At 41.5% G+C, this 21,872-nt stretch overlaps 1 protein-coding gene across 2 annotated transcripts in view; it reads right to left on the bottom strand.

The window, feature by feature from the left end:
- LOC124556838 (constitutive coactivator of peroxisome proliferator-activated receptor gamma-like) overlaps nt 1-21,872 on the bottom strand; it is a 721,776-nt gene that overhangs the window by 388,837 nt on the left and 311,067 nt on the right. The window lies entirely within an intron of this gene.

Genomic DNA, 21,872 nt, shown 5'->3' with positions numbered 1-21,872 from the left:
AGAAACAACAATCTAGAATAAAATGACACGCATATAAAAATACAGTACTGGGCAAATAACATGAAATAAAAAAGAGAAATCTTAAACTTTTATTGTATTAATTACAAATGATCCAGTGTGTTATAAATGACTAATGATCAAACACAAGGTATCTTTCAAGTTAACAATGTGGATCTGATTGCGAGTTATAAAGAGGCTTAATTTTATTCTCCAGTGTTCCCCAATATTATTATTCCATATGTTAGTGAGCTACAGTTCCATTTGAGCAGATCTCTCAAAGTGAAAGTGACAGCATTCCGGCTAATAAAATAAATATTCAAGTAGCAAAAATTCCTCTGAGGTGACACATAAATTCATTCATTCACACATAGTGTCCCAAAAACCCAATTTTGAAAGAGAGCCTTCAGTGATGTTGGAGGAGCTTATGAGTGCTCAATGCTGAGGTTATCAGTGCTCAGTGCTGTAGAATGAGTCGAGTTATACATTAAGTGTGACAGAAAATCGTGAAGTGCCCTATCATAACTTCACAAATACCATCACATCCAAAAGAGATACACGTAAGACCAATTTTCACATAGGTAGCCAACATCAATATATTTTCACACTGGTGTTGTACTGCAAAGAACTGTGTCAACAAATCAAAACAAGCACCAGATTAAACCAAACATAATAATCACTATGTATACCATGGATCCATACCATTCAAAACTGTCATTCAAAAACAAACATGACAGTAATTCAGCACTGAAGAATACCTTTGAAGTATAGAACAAGAAATTAGGAATGTCAATAATAATGTAAATGCATTAGGTTGTGTGAAACCTGGTGCTTGCATGAATCAATTCTTATTTACAAAAAGTGATATTTCTCCTAACACAATGAAGGATGAGCATATTGTGATCTGTGTTGCTAAAAATTATGTTTCACATAATTAAGCTTTGAATATTGTTAATGCCTTAAGAAAGCCTCAACACTTATTGAAACATACCCATTGTTCTTCACATTCCCCAAAGGTATGATTTAATTCAATTTTCATGTGTTAACAGGGCAGTAAGAAAAATGTGGTACCTTCACAGGCATGACATTGTCACATCACTACACATTCAGCATGGATGTTACATGGACCAACAATGGCTCAGTAACAGCTGGGGAACAGAACTCTGTGAGAGGGAAACAAAATCATTACGCAAGTCAATCTACAGGAAGCACAGTGTCTGAGCGGTGCTGAAAAGATCATGGGCAGAACTCAGCACGCAGCTGATGTGGGTGGCTAATAGCTACACACTTGGCACAATACATGGCACCATACACTACGTCAAGTCTGTAATGGTTGAACTCCAAGTAGGCACTAGACCACTCCGTCTTCTGCTGCCCACCAGTAAACATTTCTGCCTTTGGTTCCGCCCATATTATGCGTCATGTGCGACCTCCATGGCAGGTTTCCAGACTATCCTGCTGCACTAAGCATGCCAGATTATCTACCTCCATCATGATTTCTGCTGGTGGGGATACTAAAACCTGAACCAACCACTAAAGGTTGGCAGCCATGCAGCCAGGCAAGCGGGCAAGTTTTGGTGTTCTTGTGAAGATAAGTCATTTTAGATTATAACAACATTTATTTTAGTACTGATTACATGGTAAATATGTGTATTAGAGTGCTTTTTAAGCAGACCATTAAAGTTTTCATTTTTCTTTATGTAATATAGCAGAAAATGTGAAAAGATCATACAGTTGGGTTATAGTTCTACATCTACATCTACATTGATACTCCGCAAGCCACCCAACGGTGTGTGGTGGAGGGCACTTTACGTGCCACTGTCATTACCTCCCTTTCCTGTTCCAGTCGCGTATGGTTCGCGGGAAGAACGACTGTCTGAAAGCCTCCGTGCGCACTCTAATCTCTCTAATTTTACATTCGTGATCTCCTCGGGAGGTATAAGTAGGGGGAAGCAATATATTCGATACCTCATCCAGAAACGCACCCTCTCGAAACCTGGCGAGCAAGCTACACCGCGATGCAGAGCGCCTCTCTTGCAGAGTCTGCCACTTGAGTTTATTAAACATCTCCGTAACGCTATCACGGTTACCAAATAACCGTGACGAAACGCGCCGCTCTTCTTTGGATCTTCTCTATCTCCTCCGTCAGACCGATCTGGTACGGATCCCACACTGATGAGCAATACTCAAGTATAGGTCGAACGAGTGTTTTGTAAGCCACCTCCTTTGTTGATGGACTACATTTTCTAAGCACTCTCCCAATGAATCTCAACCTGGTACCCGCCTTACCAACAATTAATTTTATATGATCATTCCACTTCAAATCGTTCCGCACGCATACTCCCAGATATTTTACAGAAGTAACTGCTACCAGTGTTTGTTCCGCTATCATATAATCGTACAATAAAGAATCATTCTTTCTATGTATTCGCAATACATTACATTTGTCTATGTTAAGGGTCAGTTGCCACTCCCTGCACCAAGTGCCTATCCGCTGCAGATCTTCCTGCATTTTGCTACAATTTTCTAATGCTGCAACTTCTCTGTATACTACAGCATCATCCGCGAAAAGCCGCATGGAACTTCCGACACTATCTACTAAGTCATTTATATATATTGTGAAAAGCAATGGTCCCATAACACTCCCCTGTGGCACGCCAGAGGTTACTTTAACGTCTGTAGATGTCTCTCCATTGATAACAACATGCTGTGTTCTGTTTGCTAAAAACTCTTCAATCCAGCCACACAGCTGGTCTGATATTCCGTAGGCTCTTACTTTGTTTATCAGGCGACAGTGCGGAACTGTATCGAACGCCTTCCGGAAGTCAAGAAAAATAGCATCTACCTGGGAGCCTGTATCTAATATTTTCTGGGTCTCATGAACAAATAAGGCGAGTTGGGTCTCACACGATCGCTGTTTCCGGAATCCATGTTGATTCCTACATAGTAGATTCTGGGTTTCCAGAAATGACATGATACGCGAGCAAAAAACATGTTCTAAAATTCTACAAGAGATCGACGTAAGAGATATAGGTCTATAGTTTTGCGCATCTGCTCGACGACCCTTCTTGAAGACTGGGACTATCTGTGCTCTTTTCCAATCATTTGGAACCCTCCGTTCCTCTAGAGACTTGCGGTACACGGCTGTTAGAAGGGGGGCAAGTTCTTTCGCGTACTCTGTGTAGAATCGAATTGGTATCCCGTCAGGTCCAGTGGACTTTCCTCTATTGAGTGATTCCAGTTGCTTTTCTATTCCTTGGACACTTATTTCGATGTCAGCCATTTTTTCGTTTGTGCGAGGATTTAGAGAAGGAACTGCAGTGCGGTCTTCCTCTGTGAAACAGCTTTAGAAAAAGGTGTTTAGTATTTCAGCTTTACGCGTGTCATCCTCTGTTTCAATGCCATCATCATCCCGGAGTGTCTGGATATGCTGTTTCGAGCCACTTACTGATTTAACGTAAGACCAGAACTTCGTAGGATTTTCTGTCAAGTCGGTACATAGAATTTCACTTTGAAATTCAATGAACGCTTCACGCGTAGCCCTCCTTACGCTAACTTTGACATCGTTTAGCTTCTGTATGTCTGAGAGGTTTTGGCTGTGTTTAAACTTGGAGTGGAGCTCTCTTTGCTTTCGCAGTAGTTTCCTAACTTTGTTGTTGTACCACGGTGGGTTTTTCCCGTCCCTCACAGTTTTACTCGGCACGTACCTGTCTAAAACGCATTTTACGATTGCCTTGAACTTTTTCCATAAACACTCAACATTGTCAGTGTCGGAACAGAAATTTTCGTTTTGATCTGTTAGGTAGTCTGAAGTCCGCCTTCTATTACTCTTGCTAAACAGATAAACCTTCCTCCCTTTTTTTATATTCCTATTAACTTCCATATTCAGGGATGCTGCAACGGCCTTATGATCACTGATTCCCTGTTCTGTACATACAGAGTCGAAAAGTTCGGGTCTGTTTGTTATCAGTAGGTCCAAGATGTTATCTCCACGAGTCGGTTCTCTGTTTAATTGCTCGAGGTAATTTTCGGATAGTGCACTCAGTATAATGTCACTCGATGCTCTGTCCCTACCACCCGTCCTAAACATCTGAGTGTCCCAGTCTATATCTGGTAAATTGAAATCTCCACCTAAGACTATAACATGCTGAGAAAATTTATGTGAAATGTATTCCAAATTTTCTCTCAGTTGTTCTGCCACTAATGCTGCTGAGTCGGGAGGTCGGTAAAAGGAGCCAATTATTAACCTAGTTCGGTTGTTTAGTGTAACCTCCACCCATAATAATTCACAGGAACTATCCACTTCTACTTCACTACAGGATAAACTACTACTAACAGCGACGAACACTCCACCACCGGTTGCATGCAATCCATCCTTTCTAAACACCGTCTGTACCTTTGTAAAAATTTTGGCAGAATTTATCTCTGGCTTAAGCCAGCTTTCTGTACCTATAACGATTTCAGCTTCGGTGCTTTCTACCAGCGCTTTAAGTTCCGGTACTTTACCAACGCAGCTTCGACAGTTGACAATTACAATACCGATTGCTGCTTGGTCCCCGCATGTCCTGACTTTGCCCCGCACCCGTTGAGGATGTTGCCCTTTCTGTACTTGCCCAAGGCCATCTAACCTAAAAAAACCGCCCAGCCCACGCCACACAACCCCTGCTACCCGTGTAGCCGCATGTTGCGTGTAGTGGACTCCTGACCTATCCAGCGGAGCCCGAAACCCCACCACCCTATGGCGCAAGTCGAGGAATCTGCAGCCCACACGGTCGCAGAACCGTCTCAGCCTCTGATTCAGACCCTCCACTCGGCTCTGTACCAAAGGTCCGCAGTCAGTCCTGTCGACGATGCTGCAGATGGTGAGCTCTGCTTTCATCCCGCTAGCGAGACTGGCAGTCTTCACCAAATCAGATAGCCGCCGGAAACCAGAGAGGATTTCCTCCGATCCATAGCGACACACATCATTGGTGCCGACATGAGCGACCACCTGCAGATGGGTGCACCCTGTACCCTTCATGGCATCCGGAAGGACCCTTTCCACATCTGGAATGACTCCCCCCGGTATGCACACGGAGTGCACATTGGTTTTCTTCCCCTCTCTTGCTGCCATTTCCCTAAGGGGCCCCATTACGCGCCTGACGTTGGAGCTCCCAACTACCAGTAAGCCCACTCTCTGCAACTGCCCGGATCTTGCAGACTGAGGGGCAACCTCAGGAACAGGACAAGCAGCCATGTCAGGCCGAAGATCAGTATCAGCCTGAGACAGAGCCTGAAACCGGTTCGTCAGACAAACTGGAGAGGCTTTCCGTTCAGCCCTCCGGAATGTCTTTCGCCCCCTGCCACACCTTGAAACGACCTCCCACTCTACCACAGGTGAGGGATCAGCCTCAATGCGGGCAGTATCCCGGGCAACCACAGTCGTAGTCCAATCAGGGGATGCGTGGGACGAGCTGGCCGTCCTCGACAAACCCCCATCCGGACCCCCACAGTGATGCCCATTGGCAACAGCCTCAAGCTGTGTGACCGAAGCCAACACTGCCTGAAGCTGGGAGCGAAGGGATGCCAACTCAGCCTGCATCCGAACACAGCGGTTGCAGTCCCTATCCATGCTAAAAAATGTTTTGCAAAGAACGTCTGAACTAATCTACAGAGAGCGCAAACAAATCGACAAAATTTAAACGGTTATTAAAATACAAGATTGCCTAGTAAATGCAGTAATGCTGCTACTTGCGCACTGCTGACACTGCTCGGCGGCGGAAGGAGACTAAGCGAAATTACACTATTCAGGTACTAAAACGCGATGCTACACTCTCAAATACTATAATACGCCCGAAATTTATGAATTAAACAATGCAAGTACCAAAAACACGCAAAGAAATTAAGAATTAAACTATGTAACAAATGAGTGAGCTAGGAGTATACGACTTGCTGCTCAGCTGCTTATCCAACGGCGGCAGGGAGCACACTGACTGTGACCAACCGACACTGGCCGTTCAAAACAAAAACAGTAGACAAACGACTACGCGAATTTACACTATTCAGGTACTAAAACGCGATGCTACAACTCTCAAATACTATAATACGCCCGAAATTTATGAATTAAACAATGCAAGTACCAAAAACACGCAAAGAAATTAAGAATTAAACTATGTAACAAGCGAGTGAGCTAGGAGTATACGACTTGCTGCTCAGCTGCTTATCCAACGGCGGCAGGGGAGTTGTATTATCAGTTTACATTTTGCCGCAGTAAATCTACAGAATTTCATTTAATTGTTCTTTGCTCTCGCTAGCAATTTAACTGTAGTGTACCTCTTCATTATTTAAGTCACATTTCCAAAAAGTAGTGTGAAGTTTAAGTTGTTGTTTCGAAAACTTTGCACTGATGTTTTTGTTTACATACAATTTGCGTACAGGCCAAATTTGTGGAATCATATTCTCGTGTTTATCTGTAATTTAACTGACTTATTCTTAATAAATTATTATGTTTATCATGAGTGAAAAGTGTTTGACTTGCCACAGAATTGTTGGGTTGGGGCTTTGGTGTGACGACTGCTGTAGTTTTTTCCATGTGGGTGATTGTAGTGGCTTGGGAGGCGGGAAAGTAAATGAGACTCATCAGTGTTTTTGTAGGATATGTAGCAGAGATAGTAAGATACTAGAACAGGAGGTGAAAATTGCCACCCTTCAGGCTGAGTTAGACAAAGCCAGGGGAGATCTTGACAGGTTAAGGAGGGAGAAGGATAAACAGAGGTCGGAAGTGGTAATAGGCAACAAGAGGAAGAGGCCCTGAACTTTGTCTGACAGCTTCGTGGTGAATGTGGAAAATAGATTTGACCTGTTGCTTCAGTTAGAAGCTGGTGAGCCTCAAGCAGTTGCAGGTGTAGACAGGGCACAACTAACTTTCAGCAGCAAATTGAAAAGTAAGAATATAGGGAAATCAGTAAAGAGAAAGAAAGTGTTGTTGTTAGGTAGTTCCCGTGGAAGAGGTGTTGGCAAACTTTCACACGATTAATCAGGATCAGAATACCAGGTCACCAATTTTTTTAACCGTAGTGCTGGTCTGGAGCAGGTGACATATGATTTAGAATCACTTTGCAAAGATTTCACTCAGGAAGACACCATGGTTATAGTGGGTGGGCCTGGTATTAGTATTGACAAAGATCGTGGGTACAGTATAGAGTGTGACCTGGCAAAGATTGCATCAGCATTGAAGCATAGTAGTGTTGAGTTTTTATCTGTTCTTGGGTGCCATGACCAACCTCATTTGAACTCTTCTGTCAGGAAAGTTAGGATCGGCTGATTATGTCAGGTGCAGGGTCACACATTGGTGTGGTTCCTGTTGACTCTCAATAGGTGGGATTATACTAGGCATGGCCTTCACCTCAACAGGAAGGGGAAGGGTAAAGTGGCTGGGGAAAATAGCAGGAAAGTTAAAGGGGGGAGGCACTCTCATGAGTGATAAAATACCAGTGGTTATAGGGCTCAGAAAACACCATTTTTTAGGGTAGTGACAAAAGAAAGAAACCAAGTTTTAAGAGAGGTTAGGATTGAGAAACCAAAAAACATAATTATAGCTTATTACATCAGCATAAACAGCTGTTGGTTAAGAATTTTCAACAATCAGCAGGAATTTCAGCTCTACCCCATTTTAACTCAGTCAATATGAAAAGTCAGCTATCTCTATTGCATCAAAATATTCGAGGACTGAGAAATAAAATTAATGAATTAATTATCTGCAAAGACGAATCAGGGTCCTCAAACCCAGCTAACATAATCTGCCTCTCTGAACATCATGTCACCACTGGTATAGAACTTTTAAGTGTTACAGGACTTAGGTTAGCATCTCACTTTTGTAGAGCAGAAGTAGAGAAAGGAGAAGTTGCCAAATTCATCAGGAACTATCATAAATTTAACAACAAAGACACTCATAAATTTTGCCTAGAATAGCATATGGAAACATGTGCAACAGAAGTAGAATTTCATAAAAAAAATCCTTCATAATATTAAGAGTATATTGAGCACCTGCAGGTAACTTTAATCTGTTCATAAAGCTCCTTGAAGCTGTACTGGCCCATTTGGCAACCATAAACAAAGAAATAGTGGTTGCTGGTGACTTCAACATGTATTTCCTTGAAGACTCTCCCAATAAGAACTTATCTGAGTTAGTGATACTTTCATTCAACTTAATTCCCTCTGTAACCTTTTCAGACCTGATACACACAATTGTGTGGGTGTGGTTTATTTGCATTGCAGCATCATATTATTCCACTATGAGTTGAGTTCCAAGTCACACGAGTATGCAGGAATTGCTGTTTCGTATACAACTCGATTTATATCGAAATCTCGTTATAGACGCGAGATATTGTGTCTTAATCTTTGATAATTTTCAAGATGGCGGGTCGGAAGCATGTCTGTTGAGGTAAATGTTTATTGTGCTTTATTTATTGTGTTTTGACATTTAGAAAAATGTGTTTGAGATTCCGAAAGGTACAGAAGTAAATAAAATTATGTCTGCCACAATTGTTTGAATACGTTCATAGCTACAATGAGTGTAACATCCACACGCACAATTGTGCGTGTTGGGGCTATTTTACCGGCATATGGTCGTTTTCGGTTGATGTTTGTGGTTACGATTCGGAACAGATTATGGAAAAGGCAAGTCATTTTACTGTTGTATTTATGCATTATTTTCACAGTTCATTTCTTTGTTTCATTTTAGGGCTTACTGATGAGGAAATTCTAGCCATTTTAGATGACTCTGAAGTGGAAGTCTTCAGTAGTGATGACGAATTGTTAGATACAACTGGGACTCTTCCAACAATCAAACCTAGACTTGGAGATAGCTCTGAATCTTCTGTCAAGGAGGAAAATTGTAACAATGCTTCTGCAACAATACAACCAGTTGCTCCAGACGTTCAGGACAATTTTCCCAGTCAACACAGTAGAAAGAATTCTAAAAAAACAGTGGAAACACATCGTCGTTTGTCCACTTGGAGGAAAAGACCATTCACCTCCAAAATTTTTGCGCACTCAGAGAGTGAGGTAGGACAGGAAATTAAAACTACAATGAGCAATTTCAGTGAGTACTACCCAGATTTTTTTCGGTTAGCATCTGACTGCACTAACAGTTACTTCTTTTCGAAGAAATGGAAGTTGCTTCATACAAACCATCAAGAGATAAAAAAGCTGTATTGCATGCATGTACTTATGGGATGCATTAGATATCCTCGTACACATATGTACTGGCAGAAGTCATTGTGTATGCCAACTATTGCAGATTGTATGCCTAGAGACAAGTTCTTCACTCTCAGAACAGCACTGCATGTTGTGGACACTAACAACATTCCATGTGAATCAGAAACTAATAGATTGTGGAAAGTACAACCTGAAATTAATGTTGTACACAGTGCTTGTTTGAGACTTCCACACCCCTCTGAAAATGATTACTCCATTGATGAGCAAATGGTACCGTTTACTGGATGCTGCACATTGTCTCAGTATGTTCCAAACAAACCACGCCCTTTGGGAATTAAAAACTTTGTTTTGGCAACAACGAAAGGTTTAGTACTTGATTTTGAATTTTATCAAGGTAAATAAACTCCTCTGCCAGATGTTAGTCTTGGTCTTGGGCCATCTGTAATACTTTGCCTTGCTCAAACATTACCTCAAAGTGAAAGACTATATTTTGACAGATATTTTACAACTTTGCCATTATTGCAACAGTTACTTGACCTAGGGCTGGAAGGAACAGGAACCATAATGAAAAACAGAGTGAAACCAGTTCACCTGACAGAAGTAAAAAGACTGAAGAGAGGAGATAGGGAAGAATTCTGCAGGGACGATGATAAAATAGTCTTTGTCCAGTGGAAAGATTCAAAAGCTGTGACCCTTGCCTCTACTTGTACAGGATGTGAACCTGTAAGCAATGTTGAGAGATGGAGTAAACCAGAAAATAAGTACATCTTAGTGCCATGTCCTGCAGCCGTAGTGAAGTACAACCTGTGTATGGGAGGAGTGGACCTCTGCGATCAAATGATGCAGACCTACAGGACTTTCTTGAAGACAAAAAAGTGGACTTTAAAAGTTTTGATTCATTTACTTGATTTGGCTTGTGTCAATTCCTGGTTACAATACAAAGTTGAATGTGAAGCCAATAAAGTACAAAAGAAAAACACTTTAGATCTTCTTGGATTCCGATAAGTGATTGGGGAAGCACTAATTTCTTCTTCAGGACAGGAACATGAAACTGAATCCGATGAAGAACCACCAAGTAAAATGTAGAAACCAGTAGACACACCATGTGATGAGAAGTGGCTAGACTGGCCAACTGGCCATCACTGGCCAACTGTTGATGATTTGCCTTCAGCTTGTTGCTGCAGGCAAAAAAATTGCAAGAAGAGGATGAGAACAAGATGTCTGAAGTGTAATATTTATTTGTGTTTGTCAAAAGACAGTAATTGCTTTCGTGAATATCACTGCAAGAAATGACATAAATATGTAAGATAATCCTGACCCCACACAATTGTGTGGGTTCAAAATTTGTATCAAAATTAAAAAATAAAATTTTCTAAGCAATTGGTCCATGATTCTATATTTTTTTTAGTTACAAAAATGTATTATTTCAAAATTTTCATTTCAAGTTTGGGTGGGGGTCTGAAAAGGGTAAAGTTCTCAACTACTGTAGCCAATTACTCACAAACAGCCATTGATAATATCTTTATAGAAAAGTCCAATGAACTAAATTATATTACAAAGCCAATAGTCAATGGCCTCTGTAGCGGTTCCACCTACTTTATTTTCTTGTTTGTCCTTGGTGTCAACGTACTGCACTGCTGCACTGGCTGAAAATTGGGGTTTGTAATTTGGACACTGACTATGGTAAATAATGTAGCCGACAGATGCACAATTGCGTTTCACAGTACTTTAATTTTCACTTTTCACAACCCCCCAATATTACACAGATATATGTGTATGGCCAGTGCACTATTGTGTAATCTTTCCATAAGCCTCATTAATAGTTTGCAGGCGAACCTCCACATATTGCTACAATAGTTTTCTGTTGGACATCTACGAGCAGTAAAAACATAACCACAAAGCTCACAGTTCTTGAAGAATAGAAAGGTACGTATGGAGCAGACACTGTCAGTGTTTTAACACACGGCCTATTGGTGTAACACTTATTTCACTGTTAAAATGATGCATTGTTGTCGTTCTCAGATTCCTCATCTGAAACTCGGCCGTGGACTGACTGTCTCATGACCAAAAATCGGGCCCTTATATATCATCACAATGATAGGTGCTGAAACTAAACATTTTTTGAAGTTTAATTTACAGAAATTACAATTAAAGCTTAACTTATTATATTAACTGAATACATTGAAGATTCCGTCTTTTTAACAGTTTCCCCTACTACAAGAGTTAAGCTGAATTATTTGCTTAAATCATGAAATTAACAAATATTGTTATGCAAACAATACTTCTGACAAAATTGTTAATTACTTCGGAATTAATTAAGGTCTGTTTTTGATAACATGTTTTTGAATAGAGCCAAATAAATACTTTAAGATTACTAATATTTCATATTACAAAAGTTTATAATGAGTACAGAACTTATATTTGTTTATACATCAACAATATAATTTATGTTACAAAACAATTACTGATTCCACCCTATAAAAAAAATACTAACTAGGAATAGTTGAAATAACTTAGAAAATCACTTACATACATAAAACTAAGCACAAAATTAGATCTGATGTTATATTCTTTAAAACTGAGGGCCAACCTTTCTCTTACACGAAAATGCAGATTATACTCATGTATGCTAATAGTAAATAGTTAAAAGTAACAAAACAAATTTAAGGAGGCAGATGTCAAAACAAGAGAGAAATTAAAAATATCTCAGCTTGCTTCGTCACACCTTTCAGCCCATGAAATGCAGTTCCTTCTGTTAAATGTTAATACTGAACAGGATATAAAATCTGTTAAATCTGAACTCAAGAGGGTAGCCAATTAGACCAATTAGCCAAAAATGGATTAAGGACACTCCTCAGAGACATTCACTGCAGTGATGTTTACAGTGATCATGGCATGAACGAAAAATATAACATTTTTGCTAATAAAGTGCTTACCTAATTTGAACACTCTTTTCCCCCAAAACTAACCAATGTTAGAGAAAAGTCTACAAAGAAGCCATGGATTACTCAAGGAATGGAGGTATCTTGGAAAACAAAAAGAAAACTGTACCTGTCAATCCGAAACAGTTCTGATGTTGATGCTATAGCACATTACAAGAAATACTGCAAAATATTAAATTGTGTAACACGGACATCAAAGCAAATATATTACAAAGAAAAGATAGTCATATCTGATAACAAAATAAAGACAATATGGGATATAGTGAAGGAGGAGACTGGTAGAACCAGACATGAAGAGGGGCAATCAGCATTAAGAGTAAATGATACATTGGTGACAGATGTGTATAGCATTGCAGAGCTTTTTAACAAACATTTTATAACTTACTAGAAAGATGGGGTTGTCAGGTTCTGTAGATGCTGCCGTGGGATACTTCACACCAGATATTTCAAGTAACTTCCATAATATGAATTTCACCCTCACTACCCCAGCAGAAGTAATGTCCATAATAAAATAAAACAGAGTTAATTAAAGAATGTGATTCTGAGTTAAGCAATGTATTAAGCTATCTGTGTAACCAGGCCTTTTATCAGTGGAATAGTTCCTGAATAGTTGAAATATGCTGAAGTTAAGCCACTGTTTAAGAAGGGGGATAAAGAAATAGTGTCAGTTTCGCCAGAATTCTCAAAAATTTTAGAAAAGGTAATGTGCAATGTGCTTTATAACCATCTTATCACAAATAACATACTGTCAAAGTCGCAGTTCGGATTTCTAAAGGGTTCTGAGTTTGAGTAGGCTATCTACACTTACAGTGAAAATGTACTTAATTCATTAGACAAAAATTTTTAGGCAACAGGTATATTTTGTGATCTGTCAAAGGTATTTGACTGTGTAAATCACAATATCCTTTTAAGTAAATTAGAATATTACGATGTGACTGGAAATGCTGCAAAATAGTTCAAATCTTATATCTCTGGCAGGAAACAAAGGGTGTTATTAGGAAAGATACATGTATTACGTTATCAGGCATCATCCAACTGGGAACTAATTAGATGGGGGGTCCCACAAGCTTCTATATTAGGGCCCTTACTTTTTCTTGTGTATATCAATGACCTTTCATCAGTAACATCACCAGATGCCAAGTTTGTTTCATCTGGTGATGACACAAACATTGCACTAAATAGCAAATCAAGTGTAGTCTTAGAAAGATCAGCTGATAAAATATTTATGGACATTAATCACTGGTTCCTTGCCAATTCTTTGTCAATAAACTTTGAAAAAACACACTACATGCAGTTCAGAACTTGTAAGGGGTGTCCCACAAGTATATGCCTAACATATGATGACAAGCAGATAGGAGAAGTGGACAGTGTTAAATTCTTGGGATTACAGCTTGATAATAAATTCAACTGGGAGGAGCACACCACAGAACTGCTGAAGCATCTAAACAAATATCTATTTGCAATGCAAACTCTGTCAGACATAGGGGATATAAAAATGAAAAAGCTGGCATACTACACTTACTTTCACTCCACAATGTCATATGGCATTATTTTTTGGGGTAATTCATTAAGCCAAGGTCAAGTTTTCTGGGCACAAAAACATCTAATAAGAGTTATATGTGGTGTGAACTCAAGAACATCCTGCAGAGGCCTGTTCAGGGAACTAGGGATACTAACAACTGCATCTCAATATATTTATTCCTAAATGAAAATTGTCATTAAAACATATCACTTATTTTCAAACCAACAGCTCAGTTCATGCAATCAGTACTAGAAATAAAAATAATCTTCACAGGGATTTAAAGTCACTTACTCTTGTACAAAAAGGTGTGCATTGTTCAGGAACATACATTTTTAATAACTTGCCAACAGCCATAAAAAGCTTAACAACCAATGATTTTCAGTTTAATAGAAGCCTAAAGGATTTTTGGTGGTCAACTCCTCCTACTCCATTGATGAATTTCTCAGCAGAACCAACAGATATTGTGTGTGTAACTTCTGCACCAATTCAGAGCACTAACATGTTCATTGTAAATCAATATTGTAGTAGTTCTATTATATGTTTATTACCTTATAAATAAAAAACAGTTTTTTTTTTAATTTTTAATTCAGTGCATTAATGCGATCTTAGTAAATGAGTGTTGTAAAAGGATCCTTTCATATAGTGTTCATTTAAAAAAAAAAAAAAGACAATCATTCCACTTGGGACCTGTGGAAGATACATTAGCTTATTTGTTTTAGTTGTAAATATTTGTCATGTATTATTGTTTTTCTGACATGTTCTACATCCTGGAGGACCTCCTCACTGTGGATCAACAGGAATGAAAGTAAATTTAATCTAATCTAAAAAGGAGACAATGGTGGCGCCAGTGGCTCCAGAAGAAGGGCATGGATGCTGCAGCAATGTGGGGTCCACTGGTGGCAGTAGAGGTGATGCCTCCTCCATCAGACAGGTGGATATTAGGCTGAGGAGGAGGGGGAGGAGGAGGAGGAGGAGTAGGGTGGATCAAAATCCACGGGCTCCAGAGCAGCAGCACAGGTGTAAGCTTCATTGGGGGCCACTGTCACAACTGACAGGACAGTGGAGCACAGTATAGGGTTGGCAACATGGGAACATATCACTACAAGTGAGACCCCTCACCTGATACAACATTGTGACCCAACTGGTACCCAGTAGACCAATAGACAGTGGCTGTTATGACCCAACAGGATTTGAGCATAGCTAATTTGCATGACACATCGGCCACTCCCTACAAGCATCCACCATAAACAACTGATAACCTTTGTTGCTCACAACAACACCGTGCAAACACTCCTCCTGCCAGCCAAAGGACTGATCCAGCAGGCAGACCTGGGAGGAAAATGTGGCAGTTCGTGGTGCTCCTTGGGTTGAGACTGCACCCACTGAGCAGTTTCGCCCAGTATGTAGCCAGAAAGCTTAATAATGCATCATCATGGGAAGTGGCAGACATGGAGTTCTTCATTTGGGTCTTAAATGTATGCTTGAAGCAATCCACCATCGAGTTAAGAGCCAGGTGAAATGGGGAGCAGTAGCCAGATGATAGATACAACTGCAAATGCAAAAGTACTCAAATCCTCACGAAACTAATTACAAACTGCTGACCATTCTCAGGTACCAGGGATCTTGGGGATCCCTCAATTTCCAAAAATTACTGACAATGCACAAACCATGTCAGTCTATGATGTGGAAGACAGCTTGGCTACATATGGGAAATTGGACAGTGCAATGACCACCAAACACTACATGCTGCCTAAAAAGGGGCCTGTGAAATTGACATTCACCCTGTCCCAAGGGTGCTCCAGAACTGGTGGCCTAAGAGATGACTAGCATGGCAGTGCAGCCTGATTCTGTGCACAATCCTCACAAGAACAAACCAGATGTTTGATGTCACGATTCATTGCCGGCCAGTAGATGTAATGTCATGCCAATTCCGCCACAACTGTTGGGCAGTCCCATCCAGCAGCTTGGAATAAGGCCAAATAAGGAAACCAATAGCTTGTGATCAATGATAAGGAGAGCGTCATACAACAAGACATGAAACATTTTAATGCCAAAAATAATAGCTAGGGTTGCCTTTTCAACCTGTGAATAATTATGCTACACAGCAGAAAGCGTCTTTGATGTGTAAGAGATCGGCTGTTCAGTGCTGTCTGGGTTCCAGTGGAACAGGATGGCACCAGTGCCATAATGGGAAGTATCACAGGTCAGGGTTAAAGGTTTACCTGATATGAAAAAAGCCAGACAGGGAGCACAGCACAAATGCTGCTAGATAGACTGAAAAGCCTGTTAACAAACTGCAGACCAGACAAACTTAATGCCCTTCCGGCAAAGCTGGTTAAGAGGTTGGGAGATGTGTGTGGCCTGGGGAACATACTGAGGATAATAAAAAATCTTACCCAAAACAGACTGGAGCTCCTACAGGGTCTTGGGCACTGCTAGGTTCACAACGGCTTTGATGTGGTCATCTGTGGGGACAAGACCATCTTTACTAAGCACATGATCCAAAAAAATGCACCTTTGGGGAGAAAAAACTGCACTTCTCCAGTTTACAAAGAAGGCCCTACCTCAGCAAGCATTGGGAAAATCAGATGAAGGTTTCTGTAAATGCTCCTCCCAACCAAGATGTAATCAGGGTCATTGAGGCAAGTGGGAATGCCCTAAAAGCTGCTCCAAATACCACAGGTAAACTCCTGGCTCAGCCAAAATTTAGGAAAGATATTAAACTGGTAAAGTCCAAATGGGGTATTGAGGACTGGAAAAATCCAAGAAACGGTGTCCAATGGCAACTGCAGTAAATATTGCGCAAGTCAATGTGGGAAAAATACCAACCTTCTGACAACTTTGCAAACCAACTCTGCCTGCTATGAAAGGGATACATCCTCAACACTGCCTGCAAATATTCTGTACTAGTTAACAGAAAATTCACTAGCAACAAACTTCATCTAAACAAATTATAGTAATTTCCATGTTGACCGTGTTGTGATTGCACACCAAGGTCATCAGATCCAGGAAAGACAATGCTCACACCTCTTAAGTGTTCAAATAGATAACAGGCTTAAATGAGAGAATCACATTCTCCAAATCTCAAAAAAGTTGCGCTCAGCAACATTCACCATTACAATAATATCCAATATTGGAAATACCAGTACTGTATCTCAAAGTGTGCCTATTTTGGTTATTTCCACTCACATATGTATTATGGAATCACCTTCTGAGGAAATATTTGTCAAACAGAAAAGTGTCATCAAAATTATGTGTAGAGTGCCATCAAGAACTTTCTGACATAGCCTTTTTAAAAAAGTAGCGATACTAAATACTACCTCACAATACCTTTATTTCTTGTTGTAGTGACACTATTATATCAACATCACTTCCATGCCTGCATGTAATATCGTTCCAACATCAATTAGATGACAAGCAGTAGCTGTAACCATGTTCCAAAAGTGTACTACCCATCAGACCTCACCTCTGTACAGTCAGCCACAGCAGGGTCAGCCACGGTGCTGCCTGTGTGTAGTCTGAGGCTCATCTCATCTTGGCAGTACTGAATAGGTCTTGGCTTTTCTCGATCCTAGTCAGTATAGCGCGACATGACATTTAGCAGTGTGATGTAACACTTTCTTCCAGTATTTGCCCGGCTTATTTTGGTCAGCATGATTTTCTTCAGTTCAGCAGATTAGTTGTGTCAGCATTGTTTATGCTTCATTATTTATTTGTGGTATAAAAGAAGTTCACAGATGCAGTGACTGTTTGCACAAAAAGAGGCAGTCTAGTGTTCTATAATTATAATCCTCTAAAAATGAATGGGAATCACACAGGAGCAAGATGATAACTCTCAATATCTGTTATGTATTCGCATTATTGACAGGTACTGCAAATTTGCTATGAAACAGCATTACAACACCATGCAGAAATAATTTAGAGATTTTGTTGACAATGAAAGAGCTAAAAATTATAATGATCAACAGGCAATTTGTACAGGATTCACTGTTTTGTACATGAAGATGTAATCTGTGTTACATATGCAAGCACAGTACACGTGATGGAATGTGTGGTGTAAATAGTAAATTTTCTACATCAGCAATTACAACAGTGTCTGATGGAAGTGAATGAAGAGTTTGGATATGTTACACATTACTCTAAAGTACATTGGTTAAGTCAAAGGACATGGCTGGAATGAGTTTTTGAGTTAAGACCCACTATTGTTGAATTTATGAAGGAAAAAAGAAACCATGGACCTAAATTAGAAGATCTGGAATGGATTGCACACCTCGAATTTTAAATAGTCAACTGTCGACTGTCCTTAGTAAGAAATTTCAAGGTGGAAGCGACTTACTTCTGTATCCATGGTGAAAAAGAATGCGTTGTTGAAGGGACAGTTTCTAAAAAGGAACACCACCCATTTCCCTAAACTTAAATTCACTGAAAATGCAAGGTTTCAACAATACATTGTGGCAATGAATGAATTTCAGAAATAGCTTTCTAAACATTTGAGGAGACTGCCAATTGTACATCTACTGCTGAGCTGTTTCTGAGACCATTTGCCATTTCAGTTGAAAGCACCCCTGTGCATTTACAGATGGAACTGGTTGAAACTGCAATGTAACTCCTGTTTAAAAGACAAATTCTTTTACATTATGACTGTCCGGTGTTCTATGTAGTTTTCCTCAGGAAGAGTTTCCATACACCTATAATGAGGTCGCAAACATGATATCAATGTTTTGATCAACATATGTGCATGAAAGGATTTTTTTGATTATGAAATTAAATTAGTCATGATTATGTGGTAAGGTGTGTGACAAATGTCTGCAAAACTGACTGCATCTGTCGATATGCTGACAGTGTTTGGCAGATATAAATTTTACTCCTACAACATGCTGAAAATTATTTAATAATATTTATTAAAAATTTATTTTGCTTGTGATCTACACTCCTGGAAATTGAAATAAGAACACCGTGAATTCATTGTCCCAGGAAGGGGAAACTTTATTGACACATTCCTGGGGTCAGATACATCACATGATCACACTGACAGAACCACAGGCACATAGACACAGGCAACAGAGCATGCACAATGTCAGCACTAGTACAGTGTATATCCACCTTTCGCGGCAATGCAGGCTGCTATTCTCCCATGGAGACGATCGTAGAGATGCTGGATGTAGTCCTGTGGAAAGGCTTGCCATGCCATTTCCACCTGGCGCCTCAGTTGGACCAGCGTTCGTGCTGGACGTGCAGACCGCGTGAGACGACGCTTCATCCAGTCCCAAACATGCTCAATGTGGGACAGATACGGAGATCTTGCTGGCCAGGGTAGTTGACTTACACCTTCTAGAGCACGTTGGGTGGCACGGGATACATGCGGACGTGCATTGTCCTGTTGGAACAGCAAGTTCCCTTGCCGGTCTAGGAATGGTAGAACGATGGGTTCGATGACGGTTTGGATGTACCGTGCACTATTCAGTGTCCCCTCGACGATCACCAGTGGTGTACGGCCAGTGTAGGAGATCGCTCCCCACACCATGATGCCGGGTGTTGGCCCTGTGTGCCTCGGTCGTATGCAGTCCTGATTGTGGCGCTCACCTGCACGGCGCCAAACACGCATACGACCATCATTGGCACCAAGGCAGAAGCGACTCTCATCGCTGAAGACGACACGTCTCCATTCGTCCCTCCATTCACGCCTGTCACGACACCACTGGAGGCGGGCTGCACGATGTTGGGGCGTGAGCGGAAGACGGCCTAACGGTGTGCGGGACCGTAGCCCAGCTTCATGGAGACGGTTGCGAATGGTCCTCGCCGATACCCCAGGAGCAACAGTGTCCCTAATTTGCTGGGAAGTGGCGGTGCGGTCCCCTACGGCACTGCGTAGGATCCTACGGTCTTGGCGTGCATCCGTGCGTCGCTGCGGTCCGGTCCCAGGTCGACGGGCACGCGCACCTTCCGCCGACCACTGGCGACAACATCGATGTACTGTGGAGACCTCACGCCCCACGTGTTGAGCAATTCGGCGGTACGCCCACCCGGCCTCCCGCATGCCCACTATACGCCCTCGCTCAAAGTCCGTCAACTGCACATAGGGTTCACGTCCACGCTGTCGCGGCATGCTACCAGTGTTAAAGACTGCGATGGAGCTCCGTATGCCACGGCAAACTGGCTGACACTGACGGCGGCGGTGCACAAATGCTGCGCAGCTAGCGCCATTCGACGGCCAACACCGCGGTTCCTGGTGTGTCCGCTGTGCCGTGCGTGTGATCATTGCTTGTACAGCCCTCTCGCAGTGTCCGGAGCAAGTATGGTGGGTCTGACACACCGGTGTCAATGTGTTCTTTTTTCCATTTCCAGGAGTGTATATTGTTGAGAAATACGAAACAAAGTCATATGTGGCACTTTCTCAATTCTCCCCCCCCCCCCCCCCCCCCCCTCCTCCCCCTCAGACAACATGGTGTGGTAGAGGGCGAAATGTGCACTCAGGGAACAAGAGAGATTGGCAAGCATGCATGACCACTATTAGTAAGCAGAGTTCTTGGCCATCCAAGAGCTACAGAATATACTTGTCAGCAGACTTAAGTCCAGAAAACTACATTAGCCAATGTGAAATGCGCTTCTTGTATATGATTTGTGCCAAGAGTGGAAAAAGGTATGTCAGAAGTTTCCACCAGCAAATTCGTATCTTATTACTGCTCCTATTAAACATATGAATTGATTTAGTCTTCCCAGGAAACTATGGACAACTCTGAATTGATTTTGTACAGTGCATGGAATGTGTGATGCCTGTTTGTGTGAATGGAGATTCAAGGATGACCTGACTAACTATTCAAACCATGCAGCACCTGACTGAAGGGTGTTTATTATGAAAATTTCTTGGTGGAATCAATGAACTGCACTTGGTGACAACAGGAACTGTGGACTGGTTAAGAGATCTAGATATTCAATTATATAATTACTGTGCATGTGGTTTGTTTATAATAATCATTTATATACACAGTCCAGTCACATTAATGTGACCAACACCTATGTTCAGTATCAACATCCAGTAACTACTCACGGACAGCAAGGATCAAGGGGTGGCACTAGCAGTGGAAGGTATATAGGTCATGTCGGGAGATGGTGGGCAATAGTGCAGTCATCGGCATAATGTGGAAGCAGAGCAATTTAATTTATCTGATGTCCAAAGAACAACATTGGCTTTTGGGCCAAGGGTGGAGGCATTTTTGAAACAGCTAAAATTGTAAACTGTTTGTGGGCCACTGTGGTTAAAATCTATTATGCATGACAAAATGGCACTATCCAAAACCTCTGCCGAGGCAACTGAGGTGCCCAACTGGCCATAGAACAGGGACAAACTATGACTGCAGAGATGTTACAGGAAAATACAAGTGCAATTGTTGAGAAACAGACCACCAAGATGAATCAAGGGGGCTACCAACAGTGTCTCCTCAATGACCATTCAGCGAATGTTCTATGAACTCCTTAAAGAAGAATGTAAAATGACCATCAGCCACAGGCAAGGCCCCCTCCACATCTCAGATTAGGGGACCGTGGCAGACATATCGAGTTCACATTGGCTTTCCGTCCAGTCCTGAACACTATCTGCCTAATGTGATCCATAACATGCCTAATGTGCCAGCTGCCAATAACTCATAAACCCAACCCTCCATGTGCCTGCTCGGACCTTGCTGAAGGAGTGGCCACCCGACCACTCACAGTGTGAATGGGCGAGGCCACGTGGTAAATCCCCACACTGGCACTCCGCCTCGAGTGACGAAAATGCATTACCACCCATCACTCTCTCTGTTGTGATGGCAGATCCACTGTGTCAGGTACACTAGGAGGTGCCTCGGCAGCAGGGTCTGCAGGTGAAACAAGTGACACCTGAGGTGTCCCATGGAATGCTCCACATTCTCTACCACCACTACAACCTGAGGCAGCAGCCTGAAGGTGACTGTCCGTAGCCAAAAGTGCATCCAGCTGTTCATGAACTGCAGCCAGTGCTCCTGCATCCACACATGGCATGCCCACATCCTACTCATCCTAGTAAGACTAACTGAAGATGTAAACTATAAAAGCAGAATCCTAGATATGCAAATTTCTACACTCCTGATGTGTCACCAATGGATGCTGATGCCTCAATGAGCTATGTAGCAGCTGTTCAGAAAAAAATGAAACCTGCACTACAGACTATCTGAATATTTAACTTGCTGCTCTGTAGA

This window comes from Schistocerca americana, chromosome X (genome assembly GCF_021461395.2).
Source record: "Schistocerca americana isolate TAMUIC-IGC-003095 chromosome X, iqSchAmer2.1, whole genome shotgun sequence".
Classification (NCBI taxonomy): Eukaryota; Metazoa; Arthropoda; class Insecta; order Orthoptera; family Acrididae; genus Schistocerca; species Schistocerca americana.
Note: the sequence above shows the minus strand (reverse complement) of the source record. Positions and strands in the feature narration are given on the sequence as shown.